This window comes from Acinonyx jubatus, chromosome D3, assembly GCF_027475565.1.
Source record: "Acinonyx jubatus isolate Ajub_Pintada_27869175 chromosome D3, VMU_Ajub_asm_v1.0, whole genome shotgun sequence".
Classification (NCBI taxonomy): domain Eukaryota; kingdom Metazoa; phylum Chordata; class Mammalia; order Carnivora; family Felidae; genus Acinonyx; species Acinonyx jubatus.
The window spans coordinates 71,260,186-71,281,982 of NC_069392.1; the positions used below are offsets into that span (position 1 = coordinate 71,260,186).

Sequence of the window (21,797 nt, forward strand, 5' to 3'; positions counted from 1 at the left end):
TTCTAAAAATCTCTGTGCTCCGCCTATTCATTCCCTCCTCCCCCCTAACTTCTGTCAACCACTAATCTTTTTCCTTCTTCGTAGCTTTGCCTTTTCCAAAATGTCATATAGATGAAATCATCCAGTATGCCGCTTCTTTCACTTAGCAATATTCACTTAAGATTCTCCCAGGGCTTTTCAGGGCTTGACAGCTCGTCTATTTTTAGTGCTGGATAATACTCCATTCTCTGGACGTAGCACAGTTTGTTTATCCATCTACCTACTGAAGGACATCTTGGTTGTTTCCCAGTTTTGACAATTGTGAATAAAGCTGCTATAAACACCCATGTGCAGGTTTTTATATGAACAGCGGTTTTCAATTCATTTGAGGAAGTATGGAGGAGCACAACTGTTGCATCATGAGGTAAGAGTATGGTTCCGTAAGAAGCTGCCACACTTTTGTCCAAAGTGGCTGTACACTTTGCGTTCCTACAAACAAGGAACTGCTGTTTGAGCCGCTCCACATCCTCATCAGCATTCAGTGTTGTCAGTGTTCTGGAGTTTGGTCATTCCCATAGGTGGATAGTCATATTTCATCGCTATTTCAATTTCTATTTCTATGGTATGGAGTATTTCATAGCTTTTTTAGTGAGGTGTCTGTTCAGGTGATTTTCCCATTTTTTTAATTAGGCTGTTTGTTTTCTGATTTTTGCATGTTAAGAGGTTTTTTTAACTTTTTTGATGTTTATTTATGAGAGACAGAGATGGAGTGCAAGTGGGGGAGGGGCAGAGAGAGAGAGAGGGAGACACAGAATTGAAGCATGTTCAGTCTCTGAACTGTCAGCACAGAGCCTAACATGGGGCTCAACCTCACGGACCGCAAGATCATGACCTGAGCTGAAGTTGGACACTTAACCGACTGAGCCACCTGGGCGCCCCCGCATGTGAAGAGGGTTTTTTGTATATTTTGGATAATAGCCCATTATCAGACATGCGTTTTATAAATATTTTCTTCTGACTTGTGGTTTTCTTCTTGTTCTCTCAACACTGTCTTTCACAGCACAGTTTTTAATTTCAGCTTGTGAACTACTCCTTTCATGAATCATACCTTCAGTGTCATCACCATACTGAAAGTCAGCTACACTTTCTGCTGTGTTATTTTCTAGGAGATTTATAGTGTTGCATTTTACATGTAGGTCTATGATCCATTTCGAGTTAATTTTAGTGAAGGGTGTAAAGGCTGTGTATAGATTTGTGGGTTTCACATAGGGATGTGTGTTCCAGCAACATTTGTTGAAATGACTATCTTTGCTCCATTGTACTGCCTTTGCTCCTTTGTCAAAGATCAGCTGGCTGTATTTCTGTGGATTTATTCCTGGGCCCTCCGTCTGTTCTGTCACCAGTACCACACTGCTTGGATTACTGTAGCTTTCTAGTAAGTCTTGAAGTGGGAAGTGTCAGTCCTCTGACACTATGAGGACCGACTAAAGCTCCTGGAGCTGAAACTCACAAAAGGGTGGGCCCTCAATAGCTGGGTTCCTCCACAGTTTTTAATTCTCAGGGCTGTCCTCTCTGAGCCCCCAGCAACTTGTCAAATGTAGCTGAGATTTTTCCACCCCAGCATCAATTCCTGTGGAGCTTTCTATCCAGTTAGTTGTGATTATCTGTATTTATCTGTCAGTCTCTCCAGTTTGGAGAGCATTGGTTTACGCCATGATCTCACTCCTGACAGATCTAAGACGAGTTGTCGACGTTTCCATTTGTTTGGCTTTTTCCTTGCTGTTGCCTCAGCATGGCAACCTCTAAGCTCTTTACATGCTAGACCTGAAACTAGAAGTCTGTGGTGATGGTTAATCTCAATTCTTAGTGATCTCAGCCAGGGGTGATAGAGTTAAAGAGGTAATGTGGCTCTGAGCAGATACAAATGGGCAGCTGCCATGAATACAATCATGGCATTGGCAGGAACTAACCAATTTCCAGAAATTGTCTTAAAATTCTAGTGTGGACCTACTACTTTAGTGGAAACAAATTTTACAGTAAACTTTTCCTGAGTTTGTGGGTCCTTCTCTTCACTGCCCAACCCTTGCTTCCTTTTTTTTTTTTTTAAGTCTGTCACTACCATTTTGTTGGATACTTTTCCCTGAAGCACCCTTTTCCTCATAGCCCTGACACCCACATTAATGCTGTCAGAGGTTATGTGCAGTTTCCTACAAAGCAGACAAGTATCTGAGTACTTTTGGAATCTTCAGGTGTAGGCCTCTTTATGACCAGTGAGACCCTCCCCATTATAGATTCAATGAGGTCTTTCCTAATCTCTTCTAGTACTAGATCTAGAATGATGGTTAAGAACACAACCTCTGGATCCAGACTGCTTGAGTTCAAATCCCTGCTCTACCACTTACCAGCAATTTGGGCAAGTTTTTCAGTCTATATCTCAACTACTTGGAAATGATAATAATATTACATATGCCATAGGTTTTGTTGAAATTAAATGAGTTAAGAAATAGGAAGCTCCTAGAACAGCGCCCGGCACATAGTAAGTATTACATAGTGTTAACTCCAATGAGACCCTTCCAATAAACCATGCCAGAGACATGAAACTCTGGTGGATTGGGAAGGAGTTGCAGTAATGCCTGAGGTGTTGATCCCTCAGCCCTTAGGGTGCCCAGCAGGGACTCAAGCCAATCATCTCTGGCCAAAAGCAACCAGATATGCCTTTAAAATAAATTTAAATTTCTCTGTGTGTCAAGATATAAAAGCAGGTTGGCAAGCACTACATTTTTCTGTTTCCCATAAGGGTATTGTACATTATTATAGGCCCATAATATCATCTCTATTCTATTTCATTTTCCTGTAAAGAAAATATCCTGGGAAATAGCCTCTGACTTTTTCATTCTAACATACTATTACCAGAGAGTCTGTGCTGATTACCCAACCATAGCTTTAAAAAGCTGAATAATTTTACACTGAACTTGTTGCTTCCTTAGGGTTTGAGTTTTTGTGGGAATGGGATTGAAGTTAATCATGGGTCATTGTGGCCAAACTCTGAAGAATTTATATTTATTCCACAAGGTTCTTCTGTCTCCTGCTAACATAGCAGGCATCTGGTAAGCATTACTGTGAGTCGGTTGTGAAGTATGTGCACTGACCCCTTCAAGAACCAGGTGATACAAACTTGGGATGTCTTGTGTTGAAATTGGCTTCCTAGGCTCTAGGTGAAGTTCAAGAGCTCTGGTTAAGTGTTCCTATCCATTTGGGAGTTGCCCATACTCTCCCCTCAGAATAACTGTGGCACCATATTACATGACAGCATAAATGTACCATACTGCTTTCATGTTGCTTTGCAATCTCCCTTAATATTACAGATTTATAAATATATAGGGGAGCTTTATCAGTTTGAAGTTATTTGCATAATTTATCCCTCATGTTTCTTCAAAGGACACAAATTTTAAGCTTTTCTTAACTTGGGGGTGTTTTAGTTATACATAACACCACACATGTGCGTGTTCATGTCAGTATCATTGGGACTTTGCAGTTCTGTAAGTTGTTTTTATTTGGATAGTTTTCTAGCTTATGAACAATTACACCAGACAATAATGGAATCTTTTCTACTTGTAAACAGTTTCAGAATGTGATCGATACCATCATGTTGTTTAATTATTATTATTGTCATTTTGAAAAAGAGAAGGAAAGAAGACCTCCATTAAAGGGAATAAACCAGTGGAATAAGTGCTTTCTAAACTTTGTTATTGATGTTGTTACTTACCCATAGGAAGAATACACTGAAAAATTCCAGAGTTACTTGGTAAACGCAAAATAAATTCCAGCAGATTTTTTTAAGTGTTATATAAGGTAAATAATTCAAGGCAAGTTCAACCTGACTCCAATGTAATCCTTTTAGACTTGCTTTGGTTCCCACTTTGTGGCCTCTTTCAGCATCTCAATGTGATATAAGGGTGTGAATTAAATGGAATTTGGGCCACATCTAGAATAGAAAAGAATAAGGTCTTCCTGATTTTAAGATTTTGTATCTTTTTTTTTTAATTTTTATTTCTGAGACAGAGAGAGACACAGCATGAGTGGGGGAAGGGCAGAGAGAGAGGGAGACAGAGAATCTGAAGCAGGCTCCAGGCTCTGAGCTGTCAACACAGATCCTGACACGGGGCTCAAACTCACAAACTGTGAGATCATGACCTGAGCCAAAGTTGGTCCCTCAACAAACTGAGCCACCCAGGCGCCCCTAAGATTTTGTATCTTAACACATTAGGAGGTTGGCTAACACATTCATCAGGAAGGGAAACCATCAAGGAAACATTTTTGGTCTCTTTTTAAGACTTTGTCTACATAATGACACAGAAAATACATCAAAACTTTTTACAGGATAGTCTTTATTTCAGAGCTTGTATTGGAAGTGGAAATATTTTATCTTAGGCTTAGCCTGCTCTACAAACTTCAATATTTTTTAATCATGTTAGCAGAATCAAAATGCTTTGGTTGTAGATTATGTCCCCTCTGGCTCACAGCCTGCTCAGTGTTTGGTCAGTGTCTAAGGCCAACAAACAGAGCCAGCAAATGAAAACTATAAGCCATCTTCACGACACCATTTTTTAATAAAGAGTATTGGTAACTACATAAAACCAAAACTCCTTTATAGTGTTTGTTTTCTCATCTTCTCCTTCATGAAGCTTGCTTTCTTGTCTTTAAAATGGAGAGGTTAAATTAGATAAGAGTTGGAACTTTCAGCCCTACCCTTTCTCCACCTCCAGGGAGGAGAAAGGGGCTAGAGATTGAGTTCAATCACCAATGGCCAGTGATTTAATCATTCATGCCTACATAAACCGCTTAGACAAAGAGCTTCCGGGAGTTTCCAAACACACTGAGATACTAGGAGGGTGGTGTGACCAGAGACAGCACAGAAGCTGTGCACCACTCCCTCTCATACCTTGCCCTATGCTCCTCAGTCATTTGGCTGCTCCTGAGTTATATCCTTTGTAATATACCAGCAAATGTAAATAAAGTGTTTTTTGAGTTCTGTGAGTCATTCTAGCAAAGTATCAAATCTGAGGAGGGGGTTTTAGAAACCCCTGAGCTTACCTTGGGACAGGCAAAATGTAGGTAGCCTGGGTACCCTACCTGTGGCTGGCATCTGAAGTGGGAACATTATTGTGGGACTGAGCCACTTAATTCTGGGCATCTACACTACCAGTGGGGAGCTAGTGTCAGAATTGAGCTAAATTGTTGGACACCCAGTTGTTGTCAGGGAATCAGAGAGTTGGAGAATGGTGTTGGAAAAGACACCATGTACTTGGTATCAGAGACAAAAACCTAACATGCATGTTCACAGCAGCAATATTAACAATAACCAAAAGGTGGAGGCAACCCAAATGGGCATCAGTAGATGAATGGATGGCAAAATGCAGTATATACATACAATGGAATATTATTCATTCATAAAAAGGAAGGAAATTCTGACTCATGCCACAACATAGATGAACCTTGAGGATATTTTTAAGTGAGAGAAATCAGCCACAAAAAGACAAATACTGCCTGATTCCACTTCTATGAGATACCTTGTGTAGTCAGACTCATACAGACAGGAAGTAGAATGGTGGTTACCAGGGGAGGTGGAAATGGGGAGTTGCAGTTCAACTGCTATAGAGTTTCAGTTTTGCAAGGTGAAAATCTGGAAATTGGTTGTACAATGACACAAATTACTTACACTACTGAAATCTGCCCTCGAAAGTGATTGAGATGATAAATTCAAGCAGGTTGGCTGACCCTGGGATGAAAGTCAGAATTCAACTCCTGCCAACATAGAAATACTAACACAGAATCCCTTACATAGGATTGGAATCCTCAAAGACTCCATTCTGAAATGGAGTTATGGATTTAGAAGACCCAGGGGATCATCTAAGTGACCCACAGAAATCCAAACCTTGTTCATAGATTGTTAGTACCCTCAGGTCTCTGGAGGAAGTGATAAAAAGTCATCTCTGGAGAAAGTCAATATCACTCTAGGTATCAAATTACTTACATTTGTGACTTCTTAACTATATGGAAACAAAGAATTGATCCCCTTTGAACAAAACATGAGTCACAATCAACAGAAAGAAGAGATAAAAGAAATTATCTACTGGAATCCAGACATTAGAATCATCAGATTCAAGCTATAAAAATTACTATGCTCATTATGCTCATAAATATAAAGGCAAAACAGTAAAATGTCACCAAGGAATTGGAAGCTACACAAGTAGCATCACTGAGCTACAAAATAATCAGTTTGATTTTACAAAATGCAAAGAAATAGCCAAAATTAACAATTCATTGAATGGGCTGACCATCAGATTAGACACAAGAAATGAGAAAACTAGTGAACTTTAAGACAGACCAAAGGAGACTATTTGTAAAGAAAACCAGAAAAACAACAACAAAAGAGTAAAGTCATAATAGAAGATAGAGATACAGTTGATGTAAGTAAATGATATAGCAGTTTAATTGGAGTCCTAGAAAAAGAGTCAAGAAGGGGTAATATTTGAAGAAATAATGACTGAAAAATTCCCAAACTGATAAAATACATAAATCCAGTGATTCAAGAAGCCCCAAAACCCTTTTTCCCTATAGGAAACAAAAAAAAAAATCAAGGACAAAAATAAAATATTAGGATAGTCAGAGAATAAAATATAGATTACCTTCATTGTAGCAAGAACTTGTGAACTACTTGAATTCTTTTTTTTAAGTTTATTTATTTATTCTGAGAGAGAGACAGTGCAAGTGAAGGAAAGGCAGAGACAGAGGGAGAGGGAGAGGGAGAGAGGGGGAGAGGGAGGGGGGGGAGAGAGAGAGAGAGAGAGAGAGAGAGACAGAGAGAGAGAGAGAGAATCCAAAGCAGGCTACACACTGCCAGCTCAGAGCCCAATGCAGGGCTCGAACCCATGAACCCGTGAGATCATGACCTGAGCTGAAACCAAGAGTCGGACACTTAACTGACTGAGCCACACATGTGCCCCAAGAATTAGTTGAATTCTTAACAGCAACAATGGAAGCTATAGAACAATGATAAATATCTCTGAAAGAAAATTAATTGTAAGTCTAGAGTTTGCTATGGAGAGAAAATTTCAATCCAGAATGAAGACAAAATAAAGACATTTTCAGACAAATAAAATCTGAGAAAATTTGTCACTTGCAGACTTAAAATCAACTCTTAATGGCAGTTCTTAATGGTTTAATTTCTTTAGACTAAAATAAACAAATAAAAAAGCAGATGGAGCCTCTGTGATTCAGCAAGATTAGAAAGCAATGAACAATGTAAATATATGGGTAAATAAATCAAATAAATTTTGGATTTCAAAAGAATAATAACAACAATAGAAAAAAAATTATTTTTAAAATTCTTCTAGCCTCACAGCTATGGTCGTATTCCTAGTAAGTAAAGGATTTCTAACTTGTGATCAGCTAGTAAATGTCTCTTCCAAACTCTTAGCACATACTCAGTTGAGAATGGAATGGATGGAAGAGTTAACATTATGAAAAGCTCCATCGACTCATTTTCAGGACATAAGTGATTGAGCTCTGGAATAATCCATGAGATCTGTTTCCTAGGAAACACATTTCACCCAGAGTTCAAGTGGAGATTCCTTTGGAAAAAAAGGGTTGCTTGTTCTCATTACTTCTCTAAGGAGGATAAAACACATTAACTGCAGACATCAACTCCATGCGGCAACTTTAGTTATAGTCACCTGTTGGGTAAATAAACTAACCTTTTCAGCAGTTTAAAGTGTTTAGAACTATATCCAACCGTATGGAAACAGAAGACAGCCATCTAGGACTGCACCTCACTCCCCTCAATTTTTCCCAAATATTTCTGTTTCTTCCCATCGTGATGAATCATCAAAGTTAACATTTAATGCTTCATTCCATTGGCTTCAGTTAAACATGGATCTTTTCCTTGCAGTCTAGATGTAAATAACTCTAAATATTAGGTCTGGTCTTATTCTCGATTTCTCCATAAGTTTTCCCACACAAAACTAGGGTCAATTCGTCTCTACCTTGCTCCCTTTCCATTCCCAATACCGGCAGTGACCTCCATGAGGCAGGTTCTGTTTATTTACCTTGGTCACTTTACCTTGAAATTCAGCAAGTGACCTGTGCTGCTAGTCCCAGTGTGACCTTCTGACCAGTACTTACAGCTGGGTATCTGCCCCGAGGTTCCTTTTCAATAGTCTGTCAAATACTCCAGATTCTTCTCTAAAATTATGGCTACAATGATGACATCATACGAAGGACCACTGTGAGGCCAGGTTTCAGTAGGACTTCTGTGCAGTGTAGTCCTTAGACCTAGGCATCCAGGGCTCCTGCCCATGGCTTTCCCCTTCACTCTGCAGGTGTGGTCCACCTGCAGCATCAGCATCACCAGGATGCACACTGAATTGGAAGGTCTACATCTATGGCTAAGCCCAGGAATCCTGTTTTAATAAGCTCCAGGTGACGTGTATGCACATTTATATTTGGAAAGCACTGCTTTTGGGGGTAACTGCTCTGGCCCCATTGTGATCATGCCTCTCGCAACGAAATGTCAAGTCCATGGAGTAGGGGGAAGCACCCAGTTAAAGGTGGTGTCAAGCTCCCAGTACCCACTCCCACTCCCGGGACAGAAAATCCATGCCCAAAAGGGTCTGCTTCCAGGGCCTGCACCTCCTCCCCAGCCATTCTTCTGGTTGACAAGGTCACTAGAAGGATGACCAAGGGACAGTTCTTTCAGAAGGTAAGAGTGGAGCAAAAACTTGGTAGAAGCACTGTCCACATGCACAGGCAGGAATCCTCTCCAGTGCAGGATGGGGCTGAAGGTGGTGCAAGAAGTGAAGGGGCTTCCACTGGTATTCTTTCCCCAGGGCTATAAAGGATGTCCCACTTTGCTTCTCTGGTTTGCCCACCAGGAGAGGGGTGTTTCTTTCCTCACACGATTTATCCAATTTCTCAAGAAGTGCCAAGTTTGAAGACATTTTTACTGGATGATTGAAGCTTTCACTATATATTGAAAGGTTAGGATCCTAAGGTTTTGCTCTTTGGCTTCTCTCCTTCTTCCCTGAGGGTAAGAGTGTTTAAAAGGCAGACAGCTGCTTCTTGGGTCATAGGAAGCTCTCTCTCCAAACCATTATTGCATAGACAGCTCTCTCTCCTTATCACTGGCCCCCTTGTTTGCAATCTCTTACTGCTGTTCCACACCACACACACACACACACACACACACACACACACACAAATACATGCACAGGCACACACACACGCACATGCACATGCCAGGCTAGATGTGAACTGCACCTTGGCCTCTACTCCAGTACCGTGCTTCTGCTTTCCAGAACCAGTGATCAAATGCTAAAAGCAGGACAACCCTCACACAATCCTGGGGTGTGCCATTCCTCACCCCCTCATTTGCTTTCCGTCTTCCAGACTCTCTCCTATTTTATTACAAAGTAGTAAAGAACATGAAATCTGGGGCCTGACTGCCTGGATCACCTCCATGATTAACAAGCTGTGTAAGTATGAATGACCCTCCTAAACTTCTGGTACCTAAAGTTTCCTCATCTGTGGAATGGGAGTAATGTAGTACTTAAATCAAATGGTTGTGAATTAAAACATGAATGTATAACATATGAGTTACTAAAGGTAAATCACTTAAAACAGCATCAAATGCTATTTAAGTGTTAGCTATCAATATATTACTATGAGATGTGAAATCCAGGCTTGGTGTTTGGGATGAAAACAGAGCAGGCCTTCTGCCTGAATTGGACTCAAAGTTGCCACAGGCTTTCCTAGCATTGGAATAAAGAAGGGATCATCCTGCTCATCCAGATTAACTCACTGGATATGAGGGCTTGAAAAAGCACCATTCATTTATTCATTAGTACACTCACTATATGTTGTGCACATATTATGTTCCGGGCCCCATTGTTGGTTCTTTGGGTATGGTAGTGAACAACGCAGATGTCCTGCCCTCATGGAGCTTACATTCTTGCTAGTAAACGTGCATGTCTGCTTGCTTTGCCTTGGTTCACTCCTGGGAAGAGAGGCAAAAAGCAGGATTCAGTTTGCCCAGGGCTTCTGAGAAAATGATACCTTTAATATCATCTTCTAATAACACCCCAATCATACCATGATTTTCATCCTCCACCTCTTGAGACCCCTTCCATCTTGTTCTTGGCCTCTTATATGACTTCTTAACTAAACAGGAGCCTCTTTTGCCTATGTCTTTTGATTTTTGCCTTTGAACTACACTGAAAGAATTTGGGATTTGGACTTTGAATCCTGGCTTTAACATTTAATTCTTGTGTGGCTGTACTAATTGGTTTGCTGCTGCTGCTATAACAAATCACCACATGTTTTATGTCTTCAAACAATAAAAATTTACTAACTTGCAGTCCTGGAGGTCAGAAGTCCAGAATGGGTCTCAGTCGGCTAAAATCAAGGTGTCGACAAGACCAATTTCTTCTGGATACTCTAGGGCAAAATCCATTTCTGTGCCTTTTCCAGCTTTTGGAAGCCACAAGCATTCTTTGATCTGTGGTTCCTCCTCCTCTTCAAAGCCAGTAGCGTAACATATCCCAATCTCTGTTATTCTGTGGTCCTTCTCTTCTGCTTCCCTTTTCCATTTTAAAGTCCCCTTGAGACTATATGTGCCCACCTAAGATAGTCTACTTACTTTAAGGTCAGTTGATCAGCAACCTTAATTCCATATACAATCTTAACTCTACTTTGCCACATAATATAACATATTCATAGATTGTAGGGATTAGCACAGAGACCTCTTTAAGAGACTTTCTAACACAGTTGCCTAGAATGAGTTTTCTAATCTCACTGAGACTTGGTATCTTCATGTATAAAATGAGGATTATAATACATTACTGTAAAGATACTAGACATATTATAAGCATTTTTAAAAACATAGATATTTAATTATCTGTCTGACACACTGGGCTCACTTCCTGCAGCACCAACAGATCACATCACCTCTCCTCCTCAACTCCACACAATTTATTTCCCACAGCCATGCTGGCAAGATCTGATAGTGGGTCCTCACAATGAGTTCTCTTTTAAGGACAGAATCAGAGATAAAAGACCAAGAATTACCCAATAGATGTTAAAAGTCATTTATATAAATGACTGCGTAGTATAAATTACATTTTATGAAATCATTTCCTGAGAATAATTATCATCGAGGTGAAGGAAATGGAAAATGAGGGCCCTAAAACCTTCCCTATTCCACAATTGCCAAAGGATGGTCTTGGTGATAATACTTTTTCAGGGGGACCAGATCCCATAAGCACAAAAATGATATTCCTTGTCAGGTTTTAAGTTATTTAACTGTATAATCATTCACAATGAATACAGTCCCCTTAATGAATATAATTTTTGAGGTCATAAGTGCAGGGAGTGTATCTTATTTCATATCGGATGCCAGTTTTATAAGAAAATGTTGGTGCTTATTTTGATGGACCCAATGTTTTACAAACTAAAAAAGAGACATCATGAAATAGACAAAAATGGAAATGTTTTTCTTCTCAAAACTAATGTTTATGACATTCTGATGGTTGCATGCAAAGAGAATAAAATTTGGTAGCAGAATTTAGAGAATAAAATTTGGTAGTCTGTTGCTTCATTGCAAAAGGCTTCTGTTGTGATATGGAATAGGAGGCACTCGCCAAATGGATTGAGGTGGATACTGTCATTTTTTCCTGAACATTTTCCCAAAGATTCTATTGTTTTTACGGCATCTGAACCACTTCCTATGTCTGGAAATTTTTCCACCTACGGAGTCTCGGTGGAAGGCAAAGACTTCTTTCCCCTTCAGAAGCTGAAGTAGCAAAATAATGCTGCAACAAGATATCACCTTCCCAGGCTCCTTTGCAGCTAGGGCATGACCATATGACCTAAGCTCCACCAATCAGAGCACTTGCTTCCAACTGTTAATTAGAAATAAATGACCATGCAGAACCTTTCCTGACAATAGGTAGAGGCAATGTTGGCACCCACATCCAGTGTCCAAGAGCATGCCACCAGTAGGGTAAGCTGTGGGAACCAGTGCTCAACAGTAACAGCAGAATATCACTGGACCGGTGATTTGAGGTATTGTCTCTGCCATGTGGCCCCAAGTCTTGTTCTTTAACTATCCCAGCAATATTACCAGCTCTCTAAGCTTCTTTTAATAATTCCTTTTCTGCTTAAATCACCCTTAATGGATTTTTGTAACTTGTGACCAGAACCCTGAAAAAGTGTTCTTGGCAGATCTATGCTTTGGGCCCCCAAAAATGTATTAATTTCTCTGAGGAAATTGGCCTGGTAACAGTCCCACTTAGTACCTAAATAATTATGAGGTCTGCTTCACCTTACTCCAAGTTCCATACACTTAAAACATCAGAAAAAGACATTAAAGATTATCTAATGAAAGATTGCCTAATTTCCTTAATTTACACCTGGGAAATCCAGGCCTAGAGAGGCAAGCTAAAAGTAAGTTCATGCAAGTTTCAGAAGCACAGTAAGCATCTATGAGATGCTCCTGGGGCAGAAGTAACCTGGACTTAATTTAGTCCTAAATTCTTTCGATGGGCTAATTTCTTAATTAAATATTTGTTTGTTTGTTTGTTTGTTTGTTTGGTATACCATGCATGAAATTTATCACCAACCACTACTTTGGGTTCCCTGACAGACAAGCCCTATCTGGTGATCACATTGAATAACTATAGGACTGCACATTTTCTAACATAAGAAATCCATAGTGAGAAGCAAACTCCATTAATTTGTCTGTTTGTTTTATTCATAGCAACCTTTGGAAGGAGATTATAGTTAAACAGGAAAAAAATATAGCCTAGTATAGTCCTGCCTTGCAACTATATTAAGCCATAACTGGAGGAATGAATCCAATCAGGCCGCGTTAGGCTACACATTTCAGGAAAAATTTGGTGGAGATGGTTCTGGATGACTCACTCTTAATTGCTTCTGGCTCAGAAAAACTGGTATTGAGATTTTGTTTCAAATGGTAAGAGTCTTTTCTATTTCTGGTATGATTATCAAGATAGATATGAAGACACAGAACACACATTTTGACAAAAAAAAAGTCACTCTTATTTATTACTTTTATTGTTGTTATTAGCGCACCTGTTAAGTAAATGTTAGCATGTCCACACTAGAGATAAGAATCTGAGGTGCAGAGAGGTAACTAGTCCAGGACTGGATAGTGAATAAGGAAGAGAGTAAGAAGTTAAACCCACTCAAACCACTAAGTCCAGGCTCCCTCCATTACACTTTGCTACCTGCTTGCTCCTGACTACGGTATATTAAACAGCAACCTCTGAAAGTGACATGTCAGTAAGATAATTCCAGGTGGAATTCGGTGTACTCAAGATGCCTCTCTCCCTCTCTCTTGCTGTCTCATTCTTTCTTTCTCCTAGGAAAGAGGGACAAGCCAAAACATCTGAAGTATTTCTCATCAGAGATAGGCAGTATTACTGGTTTAAACACATTTGGTTGGACTGGACTACTAGAAAAACCAGTAAGGCAGAACAAGGCTGAGCTAGGAAGTCACAGTGGGAGGATTGTGATCTCCCAAGATGGGGATCCCCTTTGAGCAGTCATTTGCAAAATAACTTGGAACAAAGGAGAGTGTTGGTGATCCTGGGCTAAAGTGTAATGAGCTTGCTGAGGAGCAGACCACAGCTGGAGAATTTTCCAGTTCCTTGGCACTGCTCACAACTTGTGCATTAAATTCTTCATTACAATTAGCCAGTCAGATGCTGGTACTGTTGTCATGATTCTATCTCAAACCTCACATAAACTTCTCTCCCCATCAGGGTTTACCATGCTATAGTCATGTGCCTGGTTCAAGGACATCTAAGCAAGTATACGAATTTTAAGATTTCTAAATCCTTCAGATTCATTTACTGAGGCTCCTTGGCCAGATTATCTTCAGACATCAATGTGGTTTGATTTCTGTGCAGATGAGATAGTTTACTAAGCAAGAAGTCTAATGTCGTTCATACCAGAAGATTTTTCAGCCTTGTCCTGATGCTTTGCTGCCACAGATGTTGTTGATACCCATGCACATGCCATCTGTACTCACCATACTGTATACTGTCGTCCCCCCCCTGCTTGTCTGGGAGGGGATACATTCCAAGAACCCCAGTGGATGCCTGAAGCTACAGATAGCACCGAACCCTGTATACACTATGTTTTTCCTATACATATACAGTTATGATAAAGTTTAAATCATAAATTAGGCACATAAGAGATTAACAACATTAACTAATAATAAAAATAGGACAATTATAACAATATACTGTAATGAAAGTTATGTGAATGTGCTTACTCTCTTCTTCTTCTTTTGATGATAATAAAAGGCCTACATGATGAGATGAAGTAAAGTGAACAACATGGGCAGTGTGATGTTGTGTTAAGCTACTGCTGACCTTCCGACAATGTGTCTGCTTCCAGACATCTGCTTCCAGACTGCAGTTGATAGCAGGTCACTGGATTCAAAGAACAAGAAATGGTGAATGATGGGGGACTACTGCGTACCTAATGCAGGCTTCCAAGAACAAATGCCAGCAACTAAAATCTTTCTTGAATGAAGCAAGGCAGACTAGAAGCTCTAGGGAGTAACATCCCTGGGAGTAGCCTCTCATCCATTATTGACAGGCATTAGTACGGTAGTGAAGGGAATGCCTCTTATGTACACAGGATTATTAATAGTGCCTCCTTTCATTTCCAGCAGCTCATTGGCAATAAGATACATGGTCCTCTTGATCACTGGTCTTGATCACCTTGCAAAGAACGGTTTCAGTAGAAGCTAGACTGGAGTATGAATAGGTGAGAAAATGGGAGTCAGCTTATGGAGACAAGTGTTTTAAGAAGTTTGATTACGAAAGCAATAGAAAGGTGAGGGAGCTAGACAGAGGATGTTGTGGTGACAAGGAAGGGCTTTTTCAGTGTGTTTTGAGTAAACGATGATGGGCATAATCATCTAGTGAGAACAAGACTGAAGATAAAGAAAGAAGAAAACTAAAGAACCAAAGTTCTTGGGGGCGGAATTAAATCTAGAGAAGGAACTGCCATTAGCTAGAGCTCCTTTGCCTGATAAAGTAGGTGCCAAAGAACTGTTCTTTGTTTTAAATATCCTTTTTGAGCGGTGCCTGGGTGGCTCAGTCAGTTAAGTATCCTACTTCGGCTCAGGTCATGATCGCATGGTTTGGGAGTTCAAGCCCTGCATTGGGCTCTGTACTGACAGTTCAGAGCCTGGAGCCTGCTTCAGAGTCTGTGTCTCCCTCTCTCTGTCTCTGCCCCTACCATACTTGTGCTCTCTCTCTCCCTCACTCTCACCCTCTCTCACTCTAAAAAATAAACATTAAAAAAATTCTTTAAGAGATGCCTGGGGGGCTCAGTCGGTTGAGTGTGGCTACTTCGGCTCAGGTCATGATTTCATGGTTTGTGGGTTCGAGACCTGCATGGGGCTCTATGCTAACAGCTCGGAGCCTGGAGCCTCCTTCAGATTCTGTGTCTCCCTCTCTCTCTGCACCTCCCTTGCTCATGCTCTGTCTCTCTTTGTCTCTCAAATAAACTTTAAAAACTTGTTTAAAAACACAATATCCTTTTTGACTTTTCTCAACACTAGTTGATCATTTAATGCTCAGGATGATTATTTAACATATTATAATGGCTCCTAAGTTGTATGTTCACCCAATAACAGTTACTTAGATCTGCATTTCCAGAACTGTGACCTATAGCTTGCCATCATCTCATGAATTGTTAAAAGTACTCAGAGCCAAAAGAGTTCCATGATCAAGTAAATTTGAGAAACACTGAATACTCTATCTGCACTCAGATATTGACAAGACTCTACATTATAAACCTCGGTTTAATTTTATTTAACCAAGAATTTCCTCAGAATGAGATGTGAGAATTTATCCTAAAACATTCCAAGTATCCACATATACTCTTCTGGCAATGAAGAGTACTCATGTAGCCTCAAAATACGCAAACTAACTTGGAAAAGCAAGATATTATCTTCAAAGCTTACCCACTTGCTTTAGAGATCATTACCCCTAATTTATTATAGAATTGATGCCTATGAATTCATTTTTCCACTGAGATAGGAAAAATTATTATTTTCCCTTATTGCTCTACTTTCTTCCTATACTTTAAACTGGTTGCCACCATTGACAAAATAATATAGGCAATGCTAGTGACTCAACTTTTAATAAGTTCTTTATGCAAATATTGTCAAAGGTCTCAGAAAGTCTAAATATATTTTATTCACATGTTCCCTTTTATCTATATGCATATTTATTCCGTTGTAGAACTCTAGAAGATCAAAAGGCAGTACCAATTTGAGAAGGAAAAAAATTGCAGAGCTAAAGAAAAAGCCAGAGGCTGTTCTTCCATAGAGCTGGAAATAAGAGGAATAAAATTAAAGAGAAAGTTTCTTCCCATGGCATGTTCCCAACAATTTTGGACACTTTTGCAACTTGAACATGGGTTTCAACATGTTAAACATGAAAAAAAATATTGATGGGAGGAAAAAAAGATTAAGAGGAGAATAGTACTTACTCTGGCATAAGAGTAGAATGACTTTACTGTGTAAATATGTAAAGTTTTCTTCCTCATCTTCAAAAGTGTTTCAAAGCAATGTAAAACAATTTGTAGACTGTGAAATTCATATTATTTACAACTTCTACCCACAGGACAAATAAGAGTTGATTTTTCACTATTGAAGTGAAATTAGCCCCAAATTTTATATTGTATGAGAAAATTAGTTGTAAAATACTTTGCAAAACTGAAGTCAAACCTTCAATGTTACCAGAACAATCATCGTTTCTAGGTAGCTGCTACTGTTATGGAACATTAAACGACTTTCAACTCATGAGTCCTTGTGGAGCTAAAATATCCCATGGCAAACATACTGAACATTAAAATAAAACAGGATCAATACTCTTGAGTAAAATTCACCTTTGGCCAATAAGCATCAGGGCCAAATTAAAATCTCAAAGCCACTTTATCTAGTTATTTAAACATATTCTGGAAGGTTTGCAACTTAACTTCCATTAATATCTGTGTAAAGTCAAATGTCTTTCAATTAAGGACCAAGTCTAATTATCTTTTTTGCAACACCTTTGACTAATGATGTCCAAGGACATGAAATTGAATAATTCACATGCCATGTTTATTGTATTGCTTCAGAATGATGTTCACATAATAGAGTAAGATTGTCTATTCCCATAAGACAATCCCAGAGGTCAAAAGATGGCATCACACGTTTTCATAAGCAGTCCCAAATACCATGTTTGCACCGTCTATTTTCAATCTGATAATCGTTCATTGTTTTAAGTAAAGATTAGACAGTAGAAGTCTACTGTATTGGTTCACACCAATTAATAAATATCAACCTAATATCTACTAAAATGATACAGAATTCAAAAAATAAATTAAAATGATATCCTTGAAGTACAACTAATGACCACCACCAGATGGCATAAGGCCTTGCACACAGTAGGCACTCAAATGTATTGATTTGAATGTTAACAAAATAGCAAATAATTCGAGATTACACAAAATTTCACCCTAAAATATTTGGTATACACCACTAAATCTCAAAACCCAGTCCCCAGACCAGCAACATCAGCATCACTTGGGAATTTTTCAAAAATGCAAACTCTCAGGCCACACCCTCAGACCAAAACGAATCTGAAACTCTAGAGTAGGGCCAAGAAATTTCTGTGTTAATAAGCTGTTTAGGTGATTCTGATGCACATAAAATTTGGGAACCACGAGTATGGACTACAGATGCTGCTTGTTCTGGAGAATCAAAAAGGATACAGAGGATGGAGAGACCAGGAAACACTTCACCAGGAGGCAGCAGAGTGAGACTTCCAGTTCTCACAGTACAGTGAAGATGATCAGAGAACCTGAACCACTGACTGCTATCATCGTTATGATTCAGCATATAAACACACGTTCTGTGTTTATTCTGCCATCATTCAGATAAGAAAAATGAGGGTTCATTCAGTTGATCTAGATAAAGAAAATAATATGAATGACAGAACCCTTGGGGGAGCAAAAAAATGTTAAAGTATGGTCAGATTTGTGAGGTGAGAGCAACATGGAACATTGAAAGGATGATTCTCTCGTAGAATCTGGCCACAGATAGCTAGAAGCTTATTAATAACATTGGGAAACCATACTGCCAGGCCTCCCTGTAGTTACACTGGGACCTTATAACTGGGATCTAGCCAACATAATACAATTTTCAGTAATATCTGCCACATCTAGGCCTCTGTGTGAAGTTGGACCTCTCTTGCCCTTCTGTGGGGGCAGTGAAGTTTTGAGAGAGGCACCACTGAAAGAACCTAGATCCCCACATCACTGCTTGAAGAAATACTGCCTACCTAGGAGAGCTACCTAAGCAACAGTAGACCAGCAGTAGCAGGGGTGAAAATAAACCCTGTATTGAGTTAAACTCCTGAAATTTTGGAGTTATTTATAACCACAACATAGCCTAACTTACTCTGATTGAAACACTCTAGAAATAACCAAGAGATGGCAATAGCATGTTCAGGACATTCAAAAGCAAGATTCAGCAGAGCCAAAGAGGAGCCAGAAGATTCTACTATTCTAAGTGGTTGGACTTATCAAATTCCCAAAGCCAGAGAACTTTCTTTTTAATTTGCAGTTTTGGCTGATGGCCCTCTTTCCCCTCATTTACAACTATAACTTAGTAGCCATGCACAATGAGTTCTTCATATCCAGACAAGTAACCCTCAGAAGACTACCCCCTTCTAAAGAGACTTAGCCTTTCTGAGTGTATAATGAAACATTTTATTTCCTCTCAAGGCCTTTCCAAGTGGATTGTATTTGATAAATACTTTCAATCCAGCAGTAAGAGACAGTAGTGGCTTCACAATTTTTAGAGTTGAAGGATGATAATTTTGACCAACACTGTATGATCTTTCTTGGTCTTTCTGTAAGTAACTGACTCTTTATAACATGATACAAGATAATAAAGTGATTCAATCAGGGTTTGGTCAGAAATTTAGAAGTCACTCTAGGGATCTCAATTAAGAAGACATTAAATACAGGAAACTGGAGGCTTCCATAAACATTGGCAAAGTTGTGAGGACAATGGTCAGGAGGGCTGCTGGAAATCAGGAAATCAGAAAAGTCAGAATCAAAGGGTAGCTCCTGCTATCTGTAGCTCTACTAGCTAGTCCTTGGGCAAAGGCCCAGAATCAGCAGAAAGCTGCCACCAATGAAGCCAGTTGCCTGCCCTACAGAAGTGACTTTCAGGAGGACTCCAAAAACCACTCACAAAAACCCACATCTGCCATCTGCTGACACCCACACACATTTCCATAGTTGATGCTAGAGAGAAATGACTTGAACCTCCCAGATGCCTTCTAGACCTCACCAAAGTGACTGATTTGCAGAATCTAACTGGAATCCTGCTGATTAGGAGTTTGAGAAATGTAATTTCCAGGCTTTTAGCCCCAGAATGCAAAGAAAGGGAAAGAAAGAAAAGCAGGGATAGTTATTAACAGACAATATCTAACACAAAAATCAGTTATGTAAATGAAGAAGACCAGAATGGACATAAAGCCAGTTAAACAACCTGTGGTATTGTATTTGAGACTTGGACAATGCCAAAGTAGATCAAAGGCGGTGGTCATTTAGGCAGTCATCTCCAAATACATGGTTTTCCCAGAACATTGGTTGCGATACTATTGGTAGGAACTAACAACAACCAATTCTAGTTAACCTGTGGAAACTTCTAAAAATTCTACCACTTGGTCATTTGATCTTTGTTATGCTAATCAGTTCATAATAGAAACCCAACTGAGGCTAGCTTAAACATAAAAGACATTTCTTGGATCCTATGTCTGGGAGTCCACAGGCTTTCATCATGGCTAGAGATCCTGGAATTCAGGAGGTGGTATCTAAGCTATTCCTCTTTTTCCATCTTATACCTCTTTTAATTCTTGGCTTTACATTCCAGAGCAACCCCTATAACCCTCTATGTAGCAAGCAAAATGGCTCTGACAGGCTCTTAGCTGCCCCAGTTTGGCAACCTCAATGGAAAAAGAACTTCTTTCTCTACAGCCACTCCCAAGGAAGACTTTGATTGCTCTGCTTGGGTCAAATGGTCACACATCTATCCCTGTGCCAAACTCTTTGGCCAGATGGATGGGTTTCTCTGATTGACCATCATGAAAAAAGTGCATTCCAATGATTGATAGTGTCCCTAATACCACAGAGAGTGCAGAAGGTGTCCCTTCAGCAAAGGAATAGACAAAGAAGACAAGAAACTATTCTGAGAGAACAGTCTACTTCAGTTGGGCTGGCTGGTAATAATGGTCAGAACTGACATATTGGAAAAGCCAAGAGAGGCCAGATTTATGAACATGATAAAAAGATGAGACGTTATCTAGAAGGGAAGAGGTGGGAAGGGAAAGGAGACCGCAAAAGAGGGGGCAGAGAATGATGGGAAAGGAGGAAGAAAAAAAAAAAGGAACAGAAACTCGGGTCTTTTTTTCCTTTTCTTTTCTCTCTTTCCCCCTCTTCCTTTTCTCCTTTCCCCATCATTTATCTCCTCACTCTGCTTTCCCCTCTGGGACCTCAGTAGTGCAAATTCCAGGACCCTGCCAGGAACTGCAAAGATTACTTATTTGTTATCAATAATGCTCTCTTAGATTATGAACTTTAGTTCATAGAGGAAGATTCAAATTTCCTCAACATTGGTCATATCTCCAGCTCAGAACAATCAATCAGCCACATTCTGGTGAGCAAGGCAAGGACTGGCAGAGACCTACCCCATGTTTCAAGGGACACAATCCTGAGACTCGAATGTACCCTCGTAGACCGCAGCATAACCAGTCCCATGGCCATGTCTATGTTGCCATTGTCCTCTGGAGCTTTCCATATCAGAGAATTGTGTACTAAGCATGGGAACAACAGTTGAAGAAGGTGAACTTAGGCCACTGTTATTGTTGTATTTCTCCTCTACCTACAAACATTTTGACTTTTTAAATTGTGGCTCAGATAAAAGTAGGAAGAAAACATGATAAACAGCAAACTCTGGATTGGTTGTTGACAAGAGAATGCTTTAAAAAGTGCTACATAGAAGGTAGCATGGTATCCATATTTCTGCCTCAAGGGAAATTCATTTTCAACTCAGATATCAGTCTGACAACAGGAACAAGTTTTTAAAAACCACCTTCATGACCAAAGCACAGGAAATACTACACAGGAGCAAAACACAAACACAGCAAACAACAGGCAAATGTGAGGATTGTACAAACAGAACAGGAAATCATTTGCAGGGAAGAAAGACAGGCAGGAGAATTCATTCTGGCACACTTTGTTCCCGGGCTTCCCACTAGTGGCGGTCCTCAAGGGGAAGAAGACCCGCCATGCCCACCCCTTCAACCTGCTTGCCGCAAGATTCCCAAATTTCAAAACAGAGCTTGTTAGACTTGAATGCATATATATTGGTTAATTTCACACTACTTTGTGAGCCAGTAGACAGAGGGTTTTATAGGAGCCAGGCCCCTGTCCCAAGGCAGAAAACTAACCAGAGTCCTGCTCCTCATTCCTATAAGGCACCGTGTCTCTGGGTCACATGCCTTCTGGCTCATCCCATATGTCTCTGCCACAGCACAACTGTCTTTGTTTCCCCAGAATCAACTTGAGAACTAAATGGCTTTAAGACCCCTTTTCTTATTTTATATTAGTCTTTCCACATATGCAGGTTTCCTTATTCCTCTTCCCAATTTGCATCTCCC

General features: G+C 39.8%; 2 long non-coding RNA genes across 2 annotated transcripts in view; one reads left to right on the top strand and one right to left on the bottom strand.

Annotated features, from left to right (window-relative positions):
* The window catches only part of LOC128312342 (uncharacterized), a 53,657-nt gene that overhangs the window by 8,065 nt on the left and 23,795 nt on the right, over nt 1-21,797 (top strand). Inside the window, exons 2-3 of the long non-coding RNA XR_008291467.1 lie at nt 12,794-13,009; nt 14,367-14,518. This is a non-coding gene — a long non-coding RNA (uncharacterized LOC128312342). The remainder of the gene's footprint in view (nt 1-12,793; nt 13,010-14,366; nt 14,519-21,797) is intronic.
* Nucleotides 9,430-21,797, bottom strand: part of LOC128312341 (uncharacterized) — a 150,677-nt gene continuing 138,309 nt past the window's right edge. The window contains exon 4 of the long non-coding RNA XR_008291466.1: nt 9,430-20,951. This is a non-coding gene — a long non-coding RNA (uncharacterized LOC128312341). The remainder of the gene's footprint in view (nt 20,952-21,797) is intronic.